General features: G+C 37.3%; 1 pseudogene; it reads left to right on the forward strand.

Annotated features, from left to right (window-relative positions):
• Positions 1–9,739: 9,739 nt before the first annotated feature.
• LOC122726054 lies at positions 9,740–10,135 on the forward strand (annotated as a pseudogene).
• Positions 10,136–18,024: the final 7,889 nt, after the last annotated feature.

Raw genomic sequence — 18,024 nt, forward strand, 5'->3', positions numbered from 1 at the left:
TTGTGATGAGGAAGATCAAAATACACCCTTGGGGCAGCTAGGTGGCACAGTCGATAGAGCACTGGCCCTGGATTCAGGAAGAGCTGAGTTCAAACTCAGCATCAGACACTTGACACTTACTAGCTGTGTGACTCTGGGCAAGTCACTTAACCCCAATTGCCTCACCAAAAAAAAAAAAATTTTATATATATATATATATATATATATATATATATATATATATATATATATATATATACACACACACACACACTCTCAGAAGAAGATAACAAAGTCAAAGTTCCTACATCCAAAGTTTCCAAGAAAAATATGAATTGGTCTCAGGCCAAAGAAGCACTCAAAAAGGACTTTGAAAATAAAGTAAGAGAGGTAGAGGGAAAAAATGGAAAGGGAAAAGAGAGTGATGCAAGAAAATCATGAAAAAACATCAACAGCTTGAAAAGCCAAATTGGCCAAATGGAAAAGGAGGTACAAAAACTCTCTGAAGAAAATAATTCCTTAAAATTTAGGATTGAGCAAATGGAACCTAATGACTTTATAAGAAATCAAGAAAAAATAAAGCAAAACCAAAAGAATGAAAAAATAGAAGGCAATATGAATTATCTCACTGGAAAAACAACTGACCTGGAAAATAGATCCAGGAGAGATAATTTGAAAATTATTGAACTACCTGAAATCCATGATCAAAAAAAGAGCCTAGACATCATCTTCCAACAAGTTGTCAGGGAAAAATGCCCTGATATTCTAGAAGCAGAAGGTAAAATAGAAATTGAAAGAATCTACTGATAACCTCCTGAAAGAGATCCCAAAATGAAAACTTCCAGGAATATTATAGCCAAATTCCAGAGTCTTCAGGTCAAGGAGAAAATATTATAAGCAGCCAGAAATAAGCAATTAAATTACTGTGGAGGCACAGTCAGGATAACACAAGATCTAGCAGCTTCTACATTAAAGGATAGGGGGTGAGATAGGAAAACAAAGTATGGAGTAATAAAAATATTTCCTCACTGCAATGAAGACCCAGTGGAACTTGGATACCATAAAGTGATAGTGTTTTCAGGCATCATAGTTGAGTGACTTTCTCCAAATCTGATCAGCAACACATATATAGGAAGCATATGGTTGAAATAATCAAAATCTGGGGCTTCACAAAGGATGGTCTGATTGAAAATAATACTAGGAATCAAAGAATTTGAGAAGTAATGGCAGTGTAGAGTTGAAATTACTAACCATAGGGTTGAAATTGAAAAGGGAAAAAAGTAAAGGTCATATTAATGGCCTGAAAAATTATGAAGGGTAGAGGGAATAAATGTCACAGTAAAAACAAAGATTATATTGAGAAGAGGTGGGGCACTATTGCTTTGTTTATCCTTTGTTTTCAAAGAGTACCAATGACATCAGGGGTGATGTCTTGAATTGCTGGTGAACTGGATTTAAGTGAGGTAGAGTTGCATAGAGTCATCAGCTTCACTCTCTCTTCCTGAGTCATCTAAGTCCAGTGGCAAGACAACTGTCAGAATGACTGGTGATCGTCCAGGATACAGCCAATAACCTTGATGTCTTTGGTGTTTGATCAAACTCTAAGCACTTCATGACACCTGCTTCAGCTGTCTTCATGACCATTGGAACAAATTGTTCTCAACCACCCATTCTGCTGAGAGAAGTCTTCATATGCTTGGGGTAGACATCTCCTAAACTCACTGATAGGCTTGCAACCTGTTGGTTACCCTCAAACTGCTTTAGCCCATCTGCCGAGCTGAATATGCTACAACTCCTTGGAGCCACAGGTGAGAATTGAGTGACAGGTGGACACAAATGGTGGATGAGAAACCCTGAAAAGGGCTCAGCAAGCCCTCACAGCAGAGGTGTTAATCCTCCCTGAACACCCTATACAGAGAAAAAATAGAATGATAGATGGTTATAGTCAGCTAGAAAAATGTCAGTGCTTTTTTACAAAGGAAGTGGAATACTCATGGGTATTGGTAAGATATAGGATGTTACCATACCTGTAAGTGGCTGAGGTGGTAAGAAGGAGTAAGTCATGATATTTAAGGAGATTAAAGAACTGGGAATATAGGAAGTTTGAGGAAGCATCAACATGGATTTTAAAGTCTGCTACTCTAAGGTCTGGAGTTGGGGAGAAGAAGATAGTGAGCCTGCTGCTAAAATCCTTGAAAAAAAAAAGAACTATCTTCAGAATAGATAGATTATGGCTTTCATTATTTGAACTCATCCTCATATGCCATTATTTCTAAGTATAGATAATAAATTCATAAGGAGAAATAGTGTAGCCAGGAGAGTTTCCTAGAATAGGCAAAATCCCAACTGTGAGTTTAGGAGTAGGTATTGTTGAGGTAAATGGAAATGAGGCTATGTTAACAGAGCAAAAGTTAAGGAATGTGAAATTGGGGTGGGGTTAGGAGTATAAAAAGGACCAGGGAACAATGAGTAGTAGACTAACCTGACAGTAATCGAGGATTCACATCAGGGAATAGGGTAACAAAAGATTGGAAAGGAGCAAATCAATTTGGGTCAGACTGCAAAGAACCTTGAAGACCAGTCTAAAGAGTTTGGATGGGGAAACATGCTGCCTAATTACCTACAGCCAAACAGTCCCAAATAACTCTCGCCATCTGTACTTCCACAGACTCATCTTTGTACAAGGCAACATGCTGGGGTAAAAGAAGCTGAATCCCACAAAACAAGGGAATTGGATGCCAACTCTTCATAAGAGCATAACTCCATTGCCACCATCTGTGTTCATGGAATGGCAGATGATTTCTGTGTCATGAAGTGGAAAAAGCATTGGACTTAGAATTAGGAGATCTGGTTTTAAACCCTGGATCTAATCCTTACTGCCTGTGTAATCATGACAAGAGCACTGAACCCCAATGATATCTAGTTTTCTTTTCTGTAAAATGAGCAAGACTTGAAGGTCTAAGTTCAAATTTCCATCTCTGACACTTGTCAGGTATGTGACCTCCCTTACCTTTAGAATCCTCACCAATAAGGAGAAAAATGTAAATAATCATGCCTGGAGCATTTACCTGATAAGGTGAAGTTTAACAAGATGATAAGAGCAAATTAATGCATCTTAAAGGCTTTAAACAGCCTAGAAAATTTGAGAAAATAAAAAAATGACAATTTTTAAAAATTAAAAAGTGACTTCTAACTTTCTAGGCTCATTTCCTCAACTATAAAATGAGAGGGTTTAACTAGATGATATCTAAACATCCCTACAACTCTAGATTTCTATGACCTCATTAACATTATATTTGAGATTTGGAAAGAGGTAGATAGAAGCACTGTAGTATCCTCTTCTTCTTTCAACCCCTTAATCCTTCAATTAGAAAATCTCTATAACCCCCATCCAAACTGCTAGGAGCCTGAAAATTTCAATTAACTAGTTGTTTAATCTATAGGACAGGAATCTAATTGATTTTTCCTCTGAATTGAATGAATAAACCAGTTGTTTGAGCATTGTGTCAATACAGCCTCAATAGACTCACTATTTCTGTAGCAAATTGACATGGTCCCAGAGAGTTTGTATCATTGAAGATCAATTTAACTCATTTTTCCTCAACTGTCCTCTAGATTCTCAAAACTAAATGCTGCTTCCTGGCCAAAAACATTTCTGCTCTCCCAAGCGATTTTCACCATGACCATGATTCTATAGAATGAGAATGTCATGTTGATAGTCTGGCCAAAAAAAGCATTATGTGGATATAAAACATTATTAAAAATTCCATGGATTTTTGGAAATATATATTAGAAAAATAGATAGGGCCAAATTCAACAGAACCCAAGAGGCCAATTAGATCCAGAGAAATCAATACAATTTTCTTCTGTATTACATCTTTCACACAAACAGCATTTCAAAGTGCTTTACCAAATTAAAATTTCCAACATAACTGACAGTGTTTAGTACAAATTATACAAAACAGTAGTATAATACAAAGGCATTTCATGGAGATGAAATTAAACAATTCCATCATAGGGCCAATAATATAGAGAAATACCAGGGCCCAGGGAAATAAATGGTCAAGAGACAGGTTTCAATCGATGCTTGAAAAAACAGGGGAGCCTGCTGAGTGGTACTGGCTGGGGGAAGCTATAGCAAACAAAGCTCTTCCATCTTGCAATTTGCACATTGGCATTCTGGGAGAGCTGCCCAGATGGTGGCATAAGAACCAATGGCTCTCGTTGGAACATAGCCCACTCATCTTCCTCATGGTCACTTTTGCAGGGTTTTAGTGACAGGCAGATCACTGCCATAACCTTGAATCACAAAGTGTGGTGACTGAAAGGTAATTCAAGAAAACTGCTGATCTGTCTTCATCCCTCCAAGGTGGAACTCACTGAGAACCAATCCTATCTTTAAAAATTCCCACCCCCTTCCAAAGGATACTTCCCAACCTGCCATGGTCAGCATGCTGATCAGTAAGGCTCCCTTGGTATTAGGAAGTTCTTCTTTATTTTAAAGATAAATCTCTCTGAAACTAGTAAGCCTTTAATTTCTCTTGCCCTTTGATTTATAAACAGCTAGAACTAGACATTTTTGTATCTAGGGAAATCTGGTATAGAATGTTGGGATCCCATACCAAGGTGGGTGGGAAGGAAGCAAACAGAGATGCTTGGACCTTGCAATACTGCTCCTATGGAGGCCACTAAACCTGGCTGGGGGAAAGAAAGGATGAAGGAAAAGCTCAACTGATCTGTGGCAACAAGCCTGCTAACTGCTAAGATTTTATTGTAATTACTTTTTTTCCTAATGAAGAACTAAACTCAATTGCTTCTATGCTGCAGAAGGATTGCAAGTATGGTATTCAGGAGCAAAACACCAATTGCCCCATCGTAGGTGTGACTCTGTCTACAAAGACAGAGAACTTCAGTTTATCTATCTCTTCATGATCATAATAGAGTCATACAAAATCTGGCCATACAAGAGCTCATTTAGTCTAAACCCCTCATCTTATATGCCTAGGCTACCTGAAAGGCTAAAAGCTGTGTCCCCAGTCATACAGTTTGTTAGTAGCAGATTAAATTAGAGAAACCAGCTACAAAAATTGGAGTGAAAGCTTTCTGTGTGAGTTCAAAGGGTTTTAAAATGAGGACACATGATCAGTTTCTGCTATACCCTTTCAATTTCTACCTTTGTTGGCAGATAACTCTCCCAATGAATGATTATATGGTGGTCCAGCATTCACACTAGAAAGAAGAGAAAAACAAAACACAAAAGGTTTTAATATTCAAAAGAGATTTGTCAGAAGATTTTCTTTTCTACCTGGAGACAGAAAGGGAAAAAAAACCCACATTACTTCCCACTTCCTGTACAAATTTGGGTCTAAATCAGAGTAAGTGATGTGCTTCAAATATAGCTTCTCAGCTTCCCCTTTTGTGTACGAATAGTACCATCTATAAAATGGGTTAATGATGCCCTCTCCTTTTCAGGGATTCCAAGATGCTGATTGGTGGAGAGCAAGGAGTTATTAACTCTGCTTCCAGATGAACCTTTGGAATCTCTGGGGGGAATGAAAATATGGAATTGAAATGGTTCTTCATTCCCTTAATGTTAGATAAAAAGGAGGGTATAAAGGGTCTGACCTATGATCCCAGTTTAACTGGGTTGTTTGGAGCCAAATACACACTTAACTATGAAGATACAACGGAAAAATAGAGAAAGACCCATTTGGTCTGTTTCATGAGTGAAAGCAAAAGGAAGCAATAAACCATTTAAATTACATTGCCATAGGTTTTTGGCCTCTCTCATGTTATGTAGTCCTTTGCCAGTTTGGTAAAGTCTAATACTACTATGGATAGTTACCCATCTTCATAATTAAAGAAATGCTAAACTGCAATTAAAAATTGGTAAAAATGTATGTATAAGGGGAAGCTAGGTAGCACAGTGTATAAACACACAGCCCCTGGATTCAGGAGGACCTGAGTTCGAATTTGGCCTCAGACACTTGACACTTACTAGCTGTGTGACCCTGGGTAAGTCACTTAACCCTCATTACCCCACAAAAAAAAGAAAAGAAAATTGATGTATAATCTATATCAAACTGCTTGCCTTCTCAATGAGGAGAGAATGGAAGAAGGCAGAGAAAGAATTTGAAACTCAAAATTTTAGAAAACTAATGTTAACAATCTGTACATGTAATTGGAAATATTATATTTTTAAAATTAAAAAAGATTAGTGAAAATAAAGGTATGAATATGACTAATGTGGAAATATGTTCAATATGATTATACTATATAACCTATATCAGATTACTTGCTGTTTTGGGGAGGAGGAAGGGAAAACAGGGAGGAAGAAAAATTTGGAAACTCAAAATCTTACAAAAATGAATGTTGAAAATTATTTTTATATGTAATTGGAAAAAATAAAATAAAACACTATTTTTAAAAAATGTTGTGTTTTTTCTACCATCCAATTTCACAGATCCCCTGCAATTCATCCACAAATTCCTTTGGGGTCCATGGACTCTGGATTAAGAATGTTTTGTATAGAGGATAGTAGACAATTCTGAATTATCTGACCACTCCCAAGAGGGTGATTTTGGTTTGTTTTTCTCTGGTGGGTATAAAAGGTTCTTTGAACTTTTGTGATTCTACATTCTTCAAGTAAAAGTAAAAAAGAATTATTAAATGCCTACTGTGTTCAAGGCACTGTGCTAAGTAGGGTCACACAGATAGTAAGTGTCAAGTGTCTGAGGCTGGATTTGAACTCAGGTACTCCTGAATCCAGGGCCAGTGCTTTAAACAATTATTTTTTTCCTTTAATTAATTAATTAATTAGTTTACTTATTTGTTTATTTATTTATGGTGAGGTAGTTGGGGTTAAGTGACTTGCCCAGGGTCACACAGCTATTAAGTGTCAAGTGTCTGAGGCCAGATTTGAATTCAGGTTCTCCTGAATCCAGGGTTGATGCTTTATCCACTGCACCACCTAGCTGCCCGAGAGTTTACAATCTTTTGAGAGGAAATGCAAACAACTGTGTTCAAACAAGATATAGACAGAATAAATTGGAGACAATCTCAAAAGGAAATGACTAGCAGTAGGAAAGGCTGTTTGAAGAAGGTGCAGTTTTATCTGGCTTGAAGAAAGTCAGGAGGCAGAGATGAGCAGAGAGATCATTCCAGACATGGACATTCAGTGAAAAGGCATATATGAGAGATGGGAGATGGGGTGGGTGTCTTAGGTGAGGAACAGCAAGGGGGCTAGGGTCACTAGATCACAGAATATGTAAAGTAGAATAAGGTATAAAAAGATTAAAAATATAGAAGGAAGGCAGGTTATGAAGACCTTTAAAAGCAACACAGGATTATCTGGAGGTAATAGGTTGACACTGGAGTTTACTGAGTTGTGACTTTCCTGATCATAACTCACATCCCTAGTGACCCCTCCCCTTTATGTGCTGTCTCACCCATTAGAATCTAAGTTCCTTGTTGTCTGAGACTGCCTAGCTTTTGCATTTGTGTCCCCAAGAAATAGTAATTAATTAATGCTTTTCATTCATTTCATTCCTGCCATTATGCCTGCTACCAAATTTTTTGTATCTGCTTTGTACTTCATGAATTATAAAACTACTTTCACAGATTATAAAAACCACTTTCACATACATGGGATCAAAGGTATGATCCATTCTGCAGGGTCTACAAGTCCTAAGGAGCTGACTAGGTGGCATAGCATTAGTGATTTAAAATTTATGCATATAAAGATAAGTTAAAGGCATTAAACCTTCCTTTGGGGGCAAGGGGCATGGTGTCTACTACTGGCTTTTGCCAAGCTCAACAAAATTTCTGCTAAGTCCCTAAAGGAAGGAGGGTGTGGACAATGTTTCACAGTGGACTGAGCTTCAAGATGCTTGGATAGCCCGAGAGGCTTCCTTACATGGGGTGAATTAGTAAATCTTCATTAAAACAGAATCTCAGACTCTTGCTATGAGTTTCACTGAATGGGATTGAGTAGAGAGGCTTAATGACTGAACTATTAAGAGGGCCTCACCATGAAGTCAAGATCAGTGGTGGAACTTTGCAGATGTTCTATTAGCATTCACCTTTGACCAATGGTGTACTGGTAAATGTTTAACCAGCTCTGGGAGAAAGAGAAATGAGCTCGCAACACACATTTAATTTTAATTTGCATCATTAAAATGTTCTCCATCACTTTCTTAATTCTAGACAATCAACAAAACAATAAATCAAGCTCTGATCTGTAGCATTTGCCAATTTACAATGTATAATTGTTCACACTGAAAATTTAATAATTAGCTCACTACAGCACCCTCTTGACCAACTATTCCCTCAAATAATATAGATAAATCTGTTCCTTATGACCACCCCTCCACAATTTTCTTTGTTTTAGGAAACTACTTTGCCTCTAGCAACATTCAAGTTTGGGCTAAATCTCATAATACCACCTGGCACTTTCATTTTCCCTACTACCCCTAAAGAAAAGGATTCATTGAGCATTGGAATAGATTTCTTAAAGATTCAGTTTTGATTATTTTTGAGCCCCCTACCTTTGTTAAATCAGTCAGTTAAAAAGCATTTATTAATACTTACTAGATGGCAGACACTGTGCTAAATTCTGGGTATACAAAGAAAAGCTCCCTTGAAGAGCTCACAGTCTAATGAAAGAGACAAAATGCAAACAATCGTATACATACAGTGTAAATAGGAGGTAGTCTCAAAGGGAAAGTACCAGTAGGAAGGACCAGGAAATACCTCTTGCCAAGGTAGAATTTCAGCTCTGGGACTTAAAGGAAGCCAGGAGGCAGAGTTAAAGAAGGAGAACATTCTAGAAATTGTGTATAGCTAGTGAAAAAGCCTGGAATCCAACAATAGAGAAATAGCAAGACCAGTGTCACTATATCATAAAGTACATGGAGGGGAGTAACGTGTAAGAAGACTGGTAAGGTAGAAAGGGGCCCAGGTTGTGAAGGGTTTTAAGTGTTTTACAGAAGGTTTTCTACTTGATCCTACAGAGAAAAGGAAGAACTGAGATTCAGTGAGGTGACATAGTAACAACTGTGCTAGAGGAAATTGTCATCTTAGTAGAGGATGGACTGGAATAGGGAGAGACTTGAGGTGGGCAGACCAACAAGGAGACTATTGTAATAGTACAAGCAAGAGGTATGGAGGATCCACACCAGGGTGGTAGGAGCCATTATAGGAGAGATGTGAAGGAAGAAATAAAGACTTACTAACAGATTGTATGTATAGAGTAAGTGAACTGAAGAGTTGAGGATGACACTAAGACTGTGGGTCTACATGACTGAGATGATGGTGATGCTCTTGACAATAATAGGAAAGTTTAAAACATAAAGGGTTGGAGAGGATGAGGGGGAAGATAATGAGGTCTATTTTGGATATGTTGAGATTGAGATTTCTATAATTCATTCAGTTCATAATGTCCAAAGAAAGTTGGTGGTATAAGACTGGGGTTCAGTAGAGGTTCAGACTAGATATAGAGATCTTAAGCTCATCTCCATAATCAAACCCATTGGAGTCGATAAGATTGGCAAGAAAGATAATATCAAGGGAGAAGAATGACTAGGACAAATCCTTTGGAGACATCCATGGTTAGTGGGCATGACCTAAATGGAGATCCAGAAAGGAGAAGAAAGAGGAGCAAGATGAGTTACTTGGCTTGGAGTTCAGGAGGGGATGGCTTTCACCTCCACCAAGAGCAGTAACCAGAAAGATGAGCTAGAGTAATGAAACCAATACCAGTATGTGTGGGGCCCTTTTTATCAGCTACTCCATTTACTTCAACCAAAAGAGACAGACCCTAACTTCAATATGTTCTAAGAGTGAAGAAAGAAATATAAGCTTGCCAAAGAGAGAGCTGGACTTCCAAAGTTACCTGACCTTAAAGATGCTGAAGAAGTTTAGAAGTTCTTCCTTGAAGAGACAGAACTTGGTGAGGAGTTAACAGCCCAAGTTAAATAGGAAAAAGAGGCTGCTTACTTGACAAATGACATTACTGTCGGTGGGCAACCACAGAAGGTGTTGCAAATTTTATAGCAAAGTTCCACCACCAGTGTTCCAGATGCTTCTGACCAAACTACCAACAATTAATCAGAGAATGTTAAGAGCACAGAGCTTAGCCAAAGATGATGTGGAATGAGAAACATGTCAACATAATAAAATCTTAATATTTTTTTTAAATTCTTAGCCTAGGGGCAGCTAGGTGGCACAGTGGATAGAGCACTGGCCCTGAAGTTAGGAGTACCTGAGTTCAAATCCAGCCTCAGACACTTAACACTTACTAACTGTGAGACCCTGGGCAAGTCACTTAACCCCAATTGCCTCACTAAAAAAAAAATTCTTAGCCTATAAGATGAACAGGGTTGGGGGGGAGGGGAAGAACAAGGCATGTAAGTTATAGACTATAACAATTAAATTTACAAAAACTAATTTTAATTTGTGTATGCGGATGCCTGGATCTATTTATCCTAGTGAGTAGTATATTTTGATTTTTAAAACAATTTCATTTCATAAATATACTTTATTAATTATGTAAAATATCACTAATGTAATTTATTACCAACATATACAATTACAAAATACATATGATATGACAACACTACATATATTAACACAGTGCTTGGCACATAGTAGGTGCTTAATAAATGTTTATTAATTGATGTTGAAATACCCAATGTTCACTTTTTAAAAAGACCAAAAAACAAATCCTGATTTTTATGTCTTAAAGAGGGGCAGGGGCAGGGAGACTGAGGAGTAGTCACAAAGGTAGGAAGACAACCAAGACTAAATGGTCCTAAAAGCCAAGAGAGAAGAGAATATCCAGGAGAGAGCATAATCAGCAGTGTTGAAAGCAGCAGAGAGAGCCAGAAGAATGAGGATTAAGAAAAGGTCATTTGATTTGGCAATTAAGAAATCTTGGGCCAATTTGTAGAGAGTAGTTTCAGTTGAAGGTTAAGATCAGAAGCTAGAAGAGATCCAAGATGGCAGGATAGCAAGAAATTATAGAGCAAACTCTCCATTTCACACACACACCCCCAAAAATCTTCTTTAAACAGATCTAGAAAATACACCTGGCAAATCCTGTATGGGAAATCCAAGAAAAAAAATCTCAGAGTGAGTCTTTTTTTCAGCTTCAGTTGACATAAGGAGAGAGATTGAGAGGTATGTGAACACTAGGAATGGAGATTAATGAACCAGAGTTCCTGGTGTGGAGCATTCTAACACAGTGACAAGCTATGCACCCAGTCAAAAGGATAACAAAGATTCAGTATAGAGGGGCCTAAACTTGAGTACAGGTGACACCTGAAGTTCTGTCATTCACTATTTAATTCTGGGTCATAGACCCAGGGCATACTAAACAGGGGGCCTAAACTTAAGGGTGGAATTCCATGGTGAAGAGCAGTTATGTGTTTTGAGGTTTTTTTACACCTATATTTTAATATTTGTGGTATCATGGAGTCATTAGCTTCTATTATGTCCATTCTAATTTTCAGAGAGTTTTGTTTGTTTGTTTGGGCAGTTTTTTACCTCTTGTGCCAAACTGTTCCCCTTTAAAATTCTTTCTTGAAAAGTTCTCATTTCTTTTCTATTTTTCCCTCTTGTTTTTCTTTCAGTTATAAAAAAAAAATTAAGCTCCCTTTAAAAATTAATTTCATTTCTTCCAGGAATTCTAACTGAACTTTTGTCCAAGCTGTGTTTTCCCTTGAGGATTTACTTGCAGATATTTTGGATTCTTCTCTTCTTCTTAGTTTGTGTCTTGAGCATCTTTGTCACCATAAAAGCTTTTTATGGTGAGAATCTTTTCTTGTTTATTCATTTTTCCAGGATTCTTCCTTGGTTCCAAATTGATGTTGAAGCCAAGCTTTGTGCACTTTGTCACTTCTGGATCTATGCTGGTCCTGCTGCTGCTTTCTTGGGATATTGAATGTTACATTTTTCCAGGATCACAAAGTCTGGGGACCTACAAGCTTCCAGTGATTAACACTTACCAAAGTACCTGGCATATAATAGGTGCTTCATAAATGTATATTAAGTGACTGACTGACTCCCAAGATTGTCTGATCCAGGACAAAGTCTTATCACTGCCTCCCTGGTCTGAATTCTACAAGTTCCTGACCTAGTCCTGACTCTGAGCAGCATGCCTATAAGGTTTACTTTGTTTGGAATTTCAGTGAACTGCTGTTAAATTCAGCTACTATCAGCCAGGTGGAAAGTTTGACTGGATCAAAGTGGTAGAACTGCAAGCTTCCCTTTGGTTTAGAATTTCTAGCCTGGATATTTCTCTTCAGGCTTCATACTGAGCTGAAACTGAGACTCTGCTCTGAAGACAAAAGATAATATAGTTTTGTATTATCTTACCCAGAAAAACTAATTATAATACTATAATACCCAAACACTAGAATATAAGAATATTTTACGCAGAAAAATTGAATATAATACTATGGCAGTGGCTGGGGCGGGGGGTAGGGGGGATGAAATAGAGGACTTCTAAGCATTCCTGTTGAAAAGATCAGAGCTGAGTAAAAACTTTGAAGTTCTAACACAGGAATCAACAGTAACATAAAAATGTAAACATGAATTAATAATCATAAAGGATTAAATAAGGATATAGTCCATATATTCTAATATGGGGAGATAATGAATGTGTGCCCTCTGAATTCTATCTTCACTAATGGCCATAGTGAGAGTCTAATTAGACAGAAGACTGGGGAGTGGTTCTTTTATGCCTTGATGAATTTAAAAGAAGAATGGAAAGAGAAGGGAAGAAGAATGCACTGGGGTACAAAAGAGAAAAAATTAAGGAAAATTATCTCACATAATTTCGGTGTGCAAGTAGAAATTTATATGAGGAAGTCATAGTCAGGGAAAGCAGACAATATTTGAACCTCACTTTCATCTTAATTTCTTAAAAGAGGGAAGAATATATACATAGTTGAGTATATAAATATAGGTCATTCAAAAGAGAAATAAGACAAAAAGAAGAAAGGAGAAGAGGAAATTAGTGAGAGGGTAAATTAAGAGTAAAATAGTCCAAGGTTAAAAAAAACCTCTGAGGATGTACAAAAATATTTACAGCTCTTTTAGTAGTAGTAAAGAATTGGAAACTGCAGGGGGTGGATAATGTCCATCAATTGGGTAATGACTAAACAAGTTATGGTATATGAAAGTGATGTAATACTATTGTACTATAAGAAATGATGAAGAAAATGGTTTCAGAGCATGATGAGTGAAAGATGAAATGACTGAGGGAACAATGGTCTGAGTTTCTGAGTATATCAATTTATTAAGCAATGCATGCCAATTGTATAATAAATCAGGACTAGGAGCAGCTAGGTGGTGCAGTGGATAAAGCACTGGCCCTGGATTCAGGAGTACCTGAGTTCAAATCCGGCCTCAGACACTTGATACTTACTAGCTGTGTGACCCTGAGCAAGTCACTTAACTCCAATTGCCTTACCAATAAATAAATAAATAAACAAACAAACAAACAAATAAATAAATAAATGGATAAATAAATAAATGAATGAATGAATGAATAAATAGATAGATAGATAGATAGATAGATAGATAGATAGATAGATAGATAGATAGATAGATAAATCAATCAATCAATCAATCAATCAATCAATCAGGACCAAGTCTTCCTCAACTTGACATTGTACCCCAAGTACAGGGAGAGACACATTTTTATGCATTATAAGAAAACATTAAGCAAGGTATAAAACATGATATAAGATTAGGTAACCTGATTTCTAATTAGAAGATTAGAGGGCAGCTAGGTGGTGCAGTGGATAGAGCACCGGCCCTGGAGTCAGGAGGACCTGAGTTCAAATCTGACCTCAGACACTTAGCACTTACTAGCTGTGTGACCCTAGGCAAGTCACTTAACCCCAATTGCCTCACCAAAAAAAAAAAAAAGAAGAAGAAGAAGATTAGGAGGTTTTCAAGTTAGGATAAGTGAAAAGGTACAATTCCCAGAAATCAGAAAAAGAAGTGTCCCACTCCCCCAAATATATGTATGCAATCAAAGGAACATGGAGACAATGACTGAATGACCAATAGTGGGTCACTTTTCATATAAGACATATTGGTTACCTGAGATGCATAATTGTGAAAAAACTTCTTGCACCAATCTTCAGATCTTCCTGGGTTTCTGGTCAGCACAATCTAGGTCCTAGTTAAGGGTCTCTAAGAATGAGGTAGAGGTGGTCCAACTTCCCAGTCATACAGAGCTAGGTTCTGTGAGAAAATAATTATTAATAATGGGTTTCAAACAATAAAATAAAGTTTTCTCATAATTCTCGTAATTCAAGTTCTCTCACAAGACAGAAATTGGCCAAGACCCATAATTGAATAGATAGGGAACTTAATTAAGTGCAGAAATAAGTGACAAGATGATATCAGTTTGGTTCATTCAATTCTCTCAAGAGAAACCTAGGAAGATTTGTATGCAGAGTGAAGTGAACAGAACTAGTATAACAATTTTTAATGAAAGATTTAAAAGAACTTTATAAGATTTAGGAACTCTAATAAGCATAATGACTAACCACAATTCCAGAGAAATTGTGATAAAACATACTATCCACCTCCTGATGAGAAGATGAAAAAGTCAGAACACAGAATGAAGCATATTTGTTTTCATTGACAATGTGGACATTTATTTTGATTGACCATACATGTTTGTAAAGGAAGGTTTGTTTTTCTTTCATTCTCAACTGGGAATGAGGGAGAGAAGGAGTTTTGCTGATTGAAAAAAGTTATTTTTTTAAAAAAAGAATAGGATGAAAGGAAAAAGCAAAAAAAGAAAGAAGCTGCAAAATGTAAATGACTTGAACTAATTGGACCCATTGTATTGCAAAGGAAATCTCTGCCTTCAATCACCAAACATTTGAGAGGAAGGGGAGAGACTTGTTTCTGGTTTATTACTTCCTTAATGCCAGTTATAGAAATAAAGGGATCAGGATAAAAGAGAAAAAAACCTTAGTCTCTCACCTGACTTCATTAGGTCTGAAATTGAGATCATGGGATATAGATAATATAACCCAGGAGAAAAGAGAATGTTCCCCTCAATTTCACATTTACCTGTCTTCCTAGATGGTTTGGACAAATCATCTCCCTTTTACTTGTGCCAGGGTTGTCCTTTGCCTGGGATTTTATCTCTGTTATCAACCTTCTTTCCCAATCACCCAATCACTTATGTAACCTTCATTAAAACAGCCTGTATATCTTTGTCTCATACTAAGCATAACATAGGTTCTTGAAAAGTTGACTGTGACTTGAATTTTTATTAACAAAGGTCATATTTTGAATAAACTATGGAAGACAGCTACTTAAAGGTATCCTAAGGTGAGGTCTTTTTGTAAAGCAAATAACCCTTCTGCAATGTTAATAGTCCACTCCATCATTTGCCTATTTTACAAATTCAGATTTTTTTAAACATAATGTTCACAGCGGCAGATCATATTTTTATGCTTACATGTTTGACTTAAAAGTGCAGAGAATATACAATCCCACCGTGCTTATTGTTTGTCAACTGCAAGTATACATTTGGTCCAGAAGAGCAAAATGCCACCTAATGGATCTCCTCCAACAAGGTGTCTCCCATACATATACCAAAGTCATAGAAGAATCAATGAAATATATAACTATAAGAGCTAAAATTTTAGCTATACTATCTAAAATCTAATGAGTGGTCACCAATAAATGAGAAGCTTTAGCAAGAGTTTAGATTTTTTAAGCATTTATTAAGGAGCATAAGAATTTGGTGAAGAGAGAGAAAGAAAGAGGCCTAGATTCAGCTATCTATCTCAGGGAGCCAGTGTCTCCAGCTCCTCTCCCAACCCCCCTACCCCCAGATCCTCATGAAAGAGAGAGAGAGAGAGAGAGAGAGAGAGAGAGAGAGAGAGAGAGAGAGAGAGAGAGAGAGAGAGAGAGAGAACACGAGCCTCATCCCTTCTTCATCCCACAAGCCTCCTGTGGAACCAGGAACATCCCATACACACATACACACAGCTCCAAGTTAATTGGCTGGTAGCTTTGATAGACAGTACCCATGAGCAAACATCACTTTCTGACACCAAGGAACTGACTTTCTAAGCCACATGGATTGCCCTCAGATGCCTTCTCTTCATGGCAGAGCTTTCCTACAGTAACTCTCCAGCAGGTGGTGTCACTCCAATTGTTACAATAACAACAGAGATTGTTGTTGTTGTTGTTGTTGTTGTTGTTGTTGTTGTTGTTTGTTCTTCGTTCTCAAAAAGGACCATGGCATCTAGGTGATGTCATGACTTGCAGTGAATTGTGAAGGGCTGTGCAAAGTCACCAACCTCCTTCTCTCTTCAAGAGCCATCTGGGTCCAGTGGCATGATATAGATAGATAGATAGATAGATAGATAGATAGATAGATAGATATAGATAGATAGATAGATAGATAGAGAGAGAGAGAGAGAGAGAGAGAGAGATAGAGAGAGAGAGAGATATGTGTGATAGATATAGATATAGATATAGATATAGATATAGATATAGATATAGATATAGATATAGATATAGATATAGATATAGATATAGATATAGATATAGATATAGATATAGATATAGATATAGATATAGATATAGATATAGATATAGATATAGATATAGATATAGATATAGATATAGATATAGATATAGATGTATCAGGATGACTAGAGATGGTCCTGGATGTTTAAAGCAATTGGGGTTAAGTGACTTGCCTAGAGTTACATAGCTGGTAAATGCCTGAGGTGAGATTTGAACTTAGGTCCTCCCAACTCCAGGATCAGTGCTCTATCCATTGTGCCACCTAGCAGCTCCGTAAAAATAGAGATGACCTTGTTTAAACAACCTTGATCATTAATACCAAGTGAGGAATAAAGAAAGAAGAAACAGAGCCACCAAAAGTGCTTGTCACTGTCAGGAAAAATGCTCAGAATGGTGTCCAAATTGAAGAGGGATTCACTATAATTGGTAAGGTCCACCCTATTCTTTATTGTGCTGACATACTATCCCAAAATATTGTGGAGCCTCCTAAATGCAACTTAACTACCAACATATGAAAAATCAAATGGATGGAGAATGTCTATTGTTCAAACAATATACAGCTGCATAGAGAACAGTCACTACATTGTTATCTTAGAGAAAAAGTAGACAGTGAATTGGTAACAGAACTGAATAGGAAAATGAGTTGGATTTCCTTTGAAAATTGTGTAGTCCGGGGCAACTAGGTGGTGCAGTGGATAGAGCACCGACCCTAGATTCAGGAGGACCTGAGTTCAAATCTGGCCTCAGACACTTGATACTTGCTAGCTGACCCTGGGCAAGTCACTTAACCCTCATTGCCTTGGAAAAAAAATTATATAGTCCTTTAAATATCATTTCTCCCCTAAAACAAAGACCCTTCTTTAAAAAAAAAAAACGTTTTTCTGCTGATGTGTGCCTGTGATTCATGAAATACTACTTAAAAACAACAAATCAAAACAGATCAGTGGTGGTTCAAAACCATGACCAGCTTCACTATTTAGTTTTTGTTTTTGTTGAGTTGTTTCAGTCATGTCCAACTCTTTGTGAGTACATTTGGCATTTTCTTAGCAAAGATACTGCAGTGGTTTGCCATTTCCTCTCCAGATTATTTTACAGATAAGAAAACTGAGGCAAACATGGTTGAGTGACTTGCTCAGGGTCACACAGCTAGTTAGTGTCTAAGGCCAGATTTGAACTAAGGTCTTCCTGATTCCAGAGCTCTATCCACTGTACCAACTAGCTGCCACTACTTAGTAACAACAGCCTATATAACTTGGGGATAGTCACTGTGCTTACTCTGTTCCTCAGTTTCTTAATCTGTAAAATTAGTAGGTTAAACCCGATGATCTATGTATTCTCTTTCAACTCCTAACCCTCTGATCCTGTGGAGACTAGGATCTATGAGAGAAGAAAAAAGTTATAGAAGAGACGGGAGCAGGGTAATGTGATAGGTTTCATTTCGCAGAGGCAGTGTGGCATGATGAAAGGCCA

Source organism: Dromiciops gliroides, chromosome 4 (genome assembly GCF_019393635.1).
Source record: "Dromiciops gliroides isolate mDroGli1 chromosome 4, mDroGli1.pri, whole genome shotgun sequence".
NCBI classification, from domain to species: domain Eukaryota; kingdom Metazoa; phylum Chordata; class Mammalia; order Microbiotheria; family Microbiotheriidae; genus Dromiciops; species Dromiciops gliroides.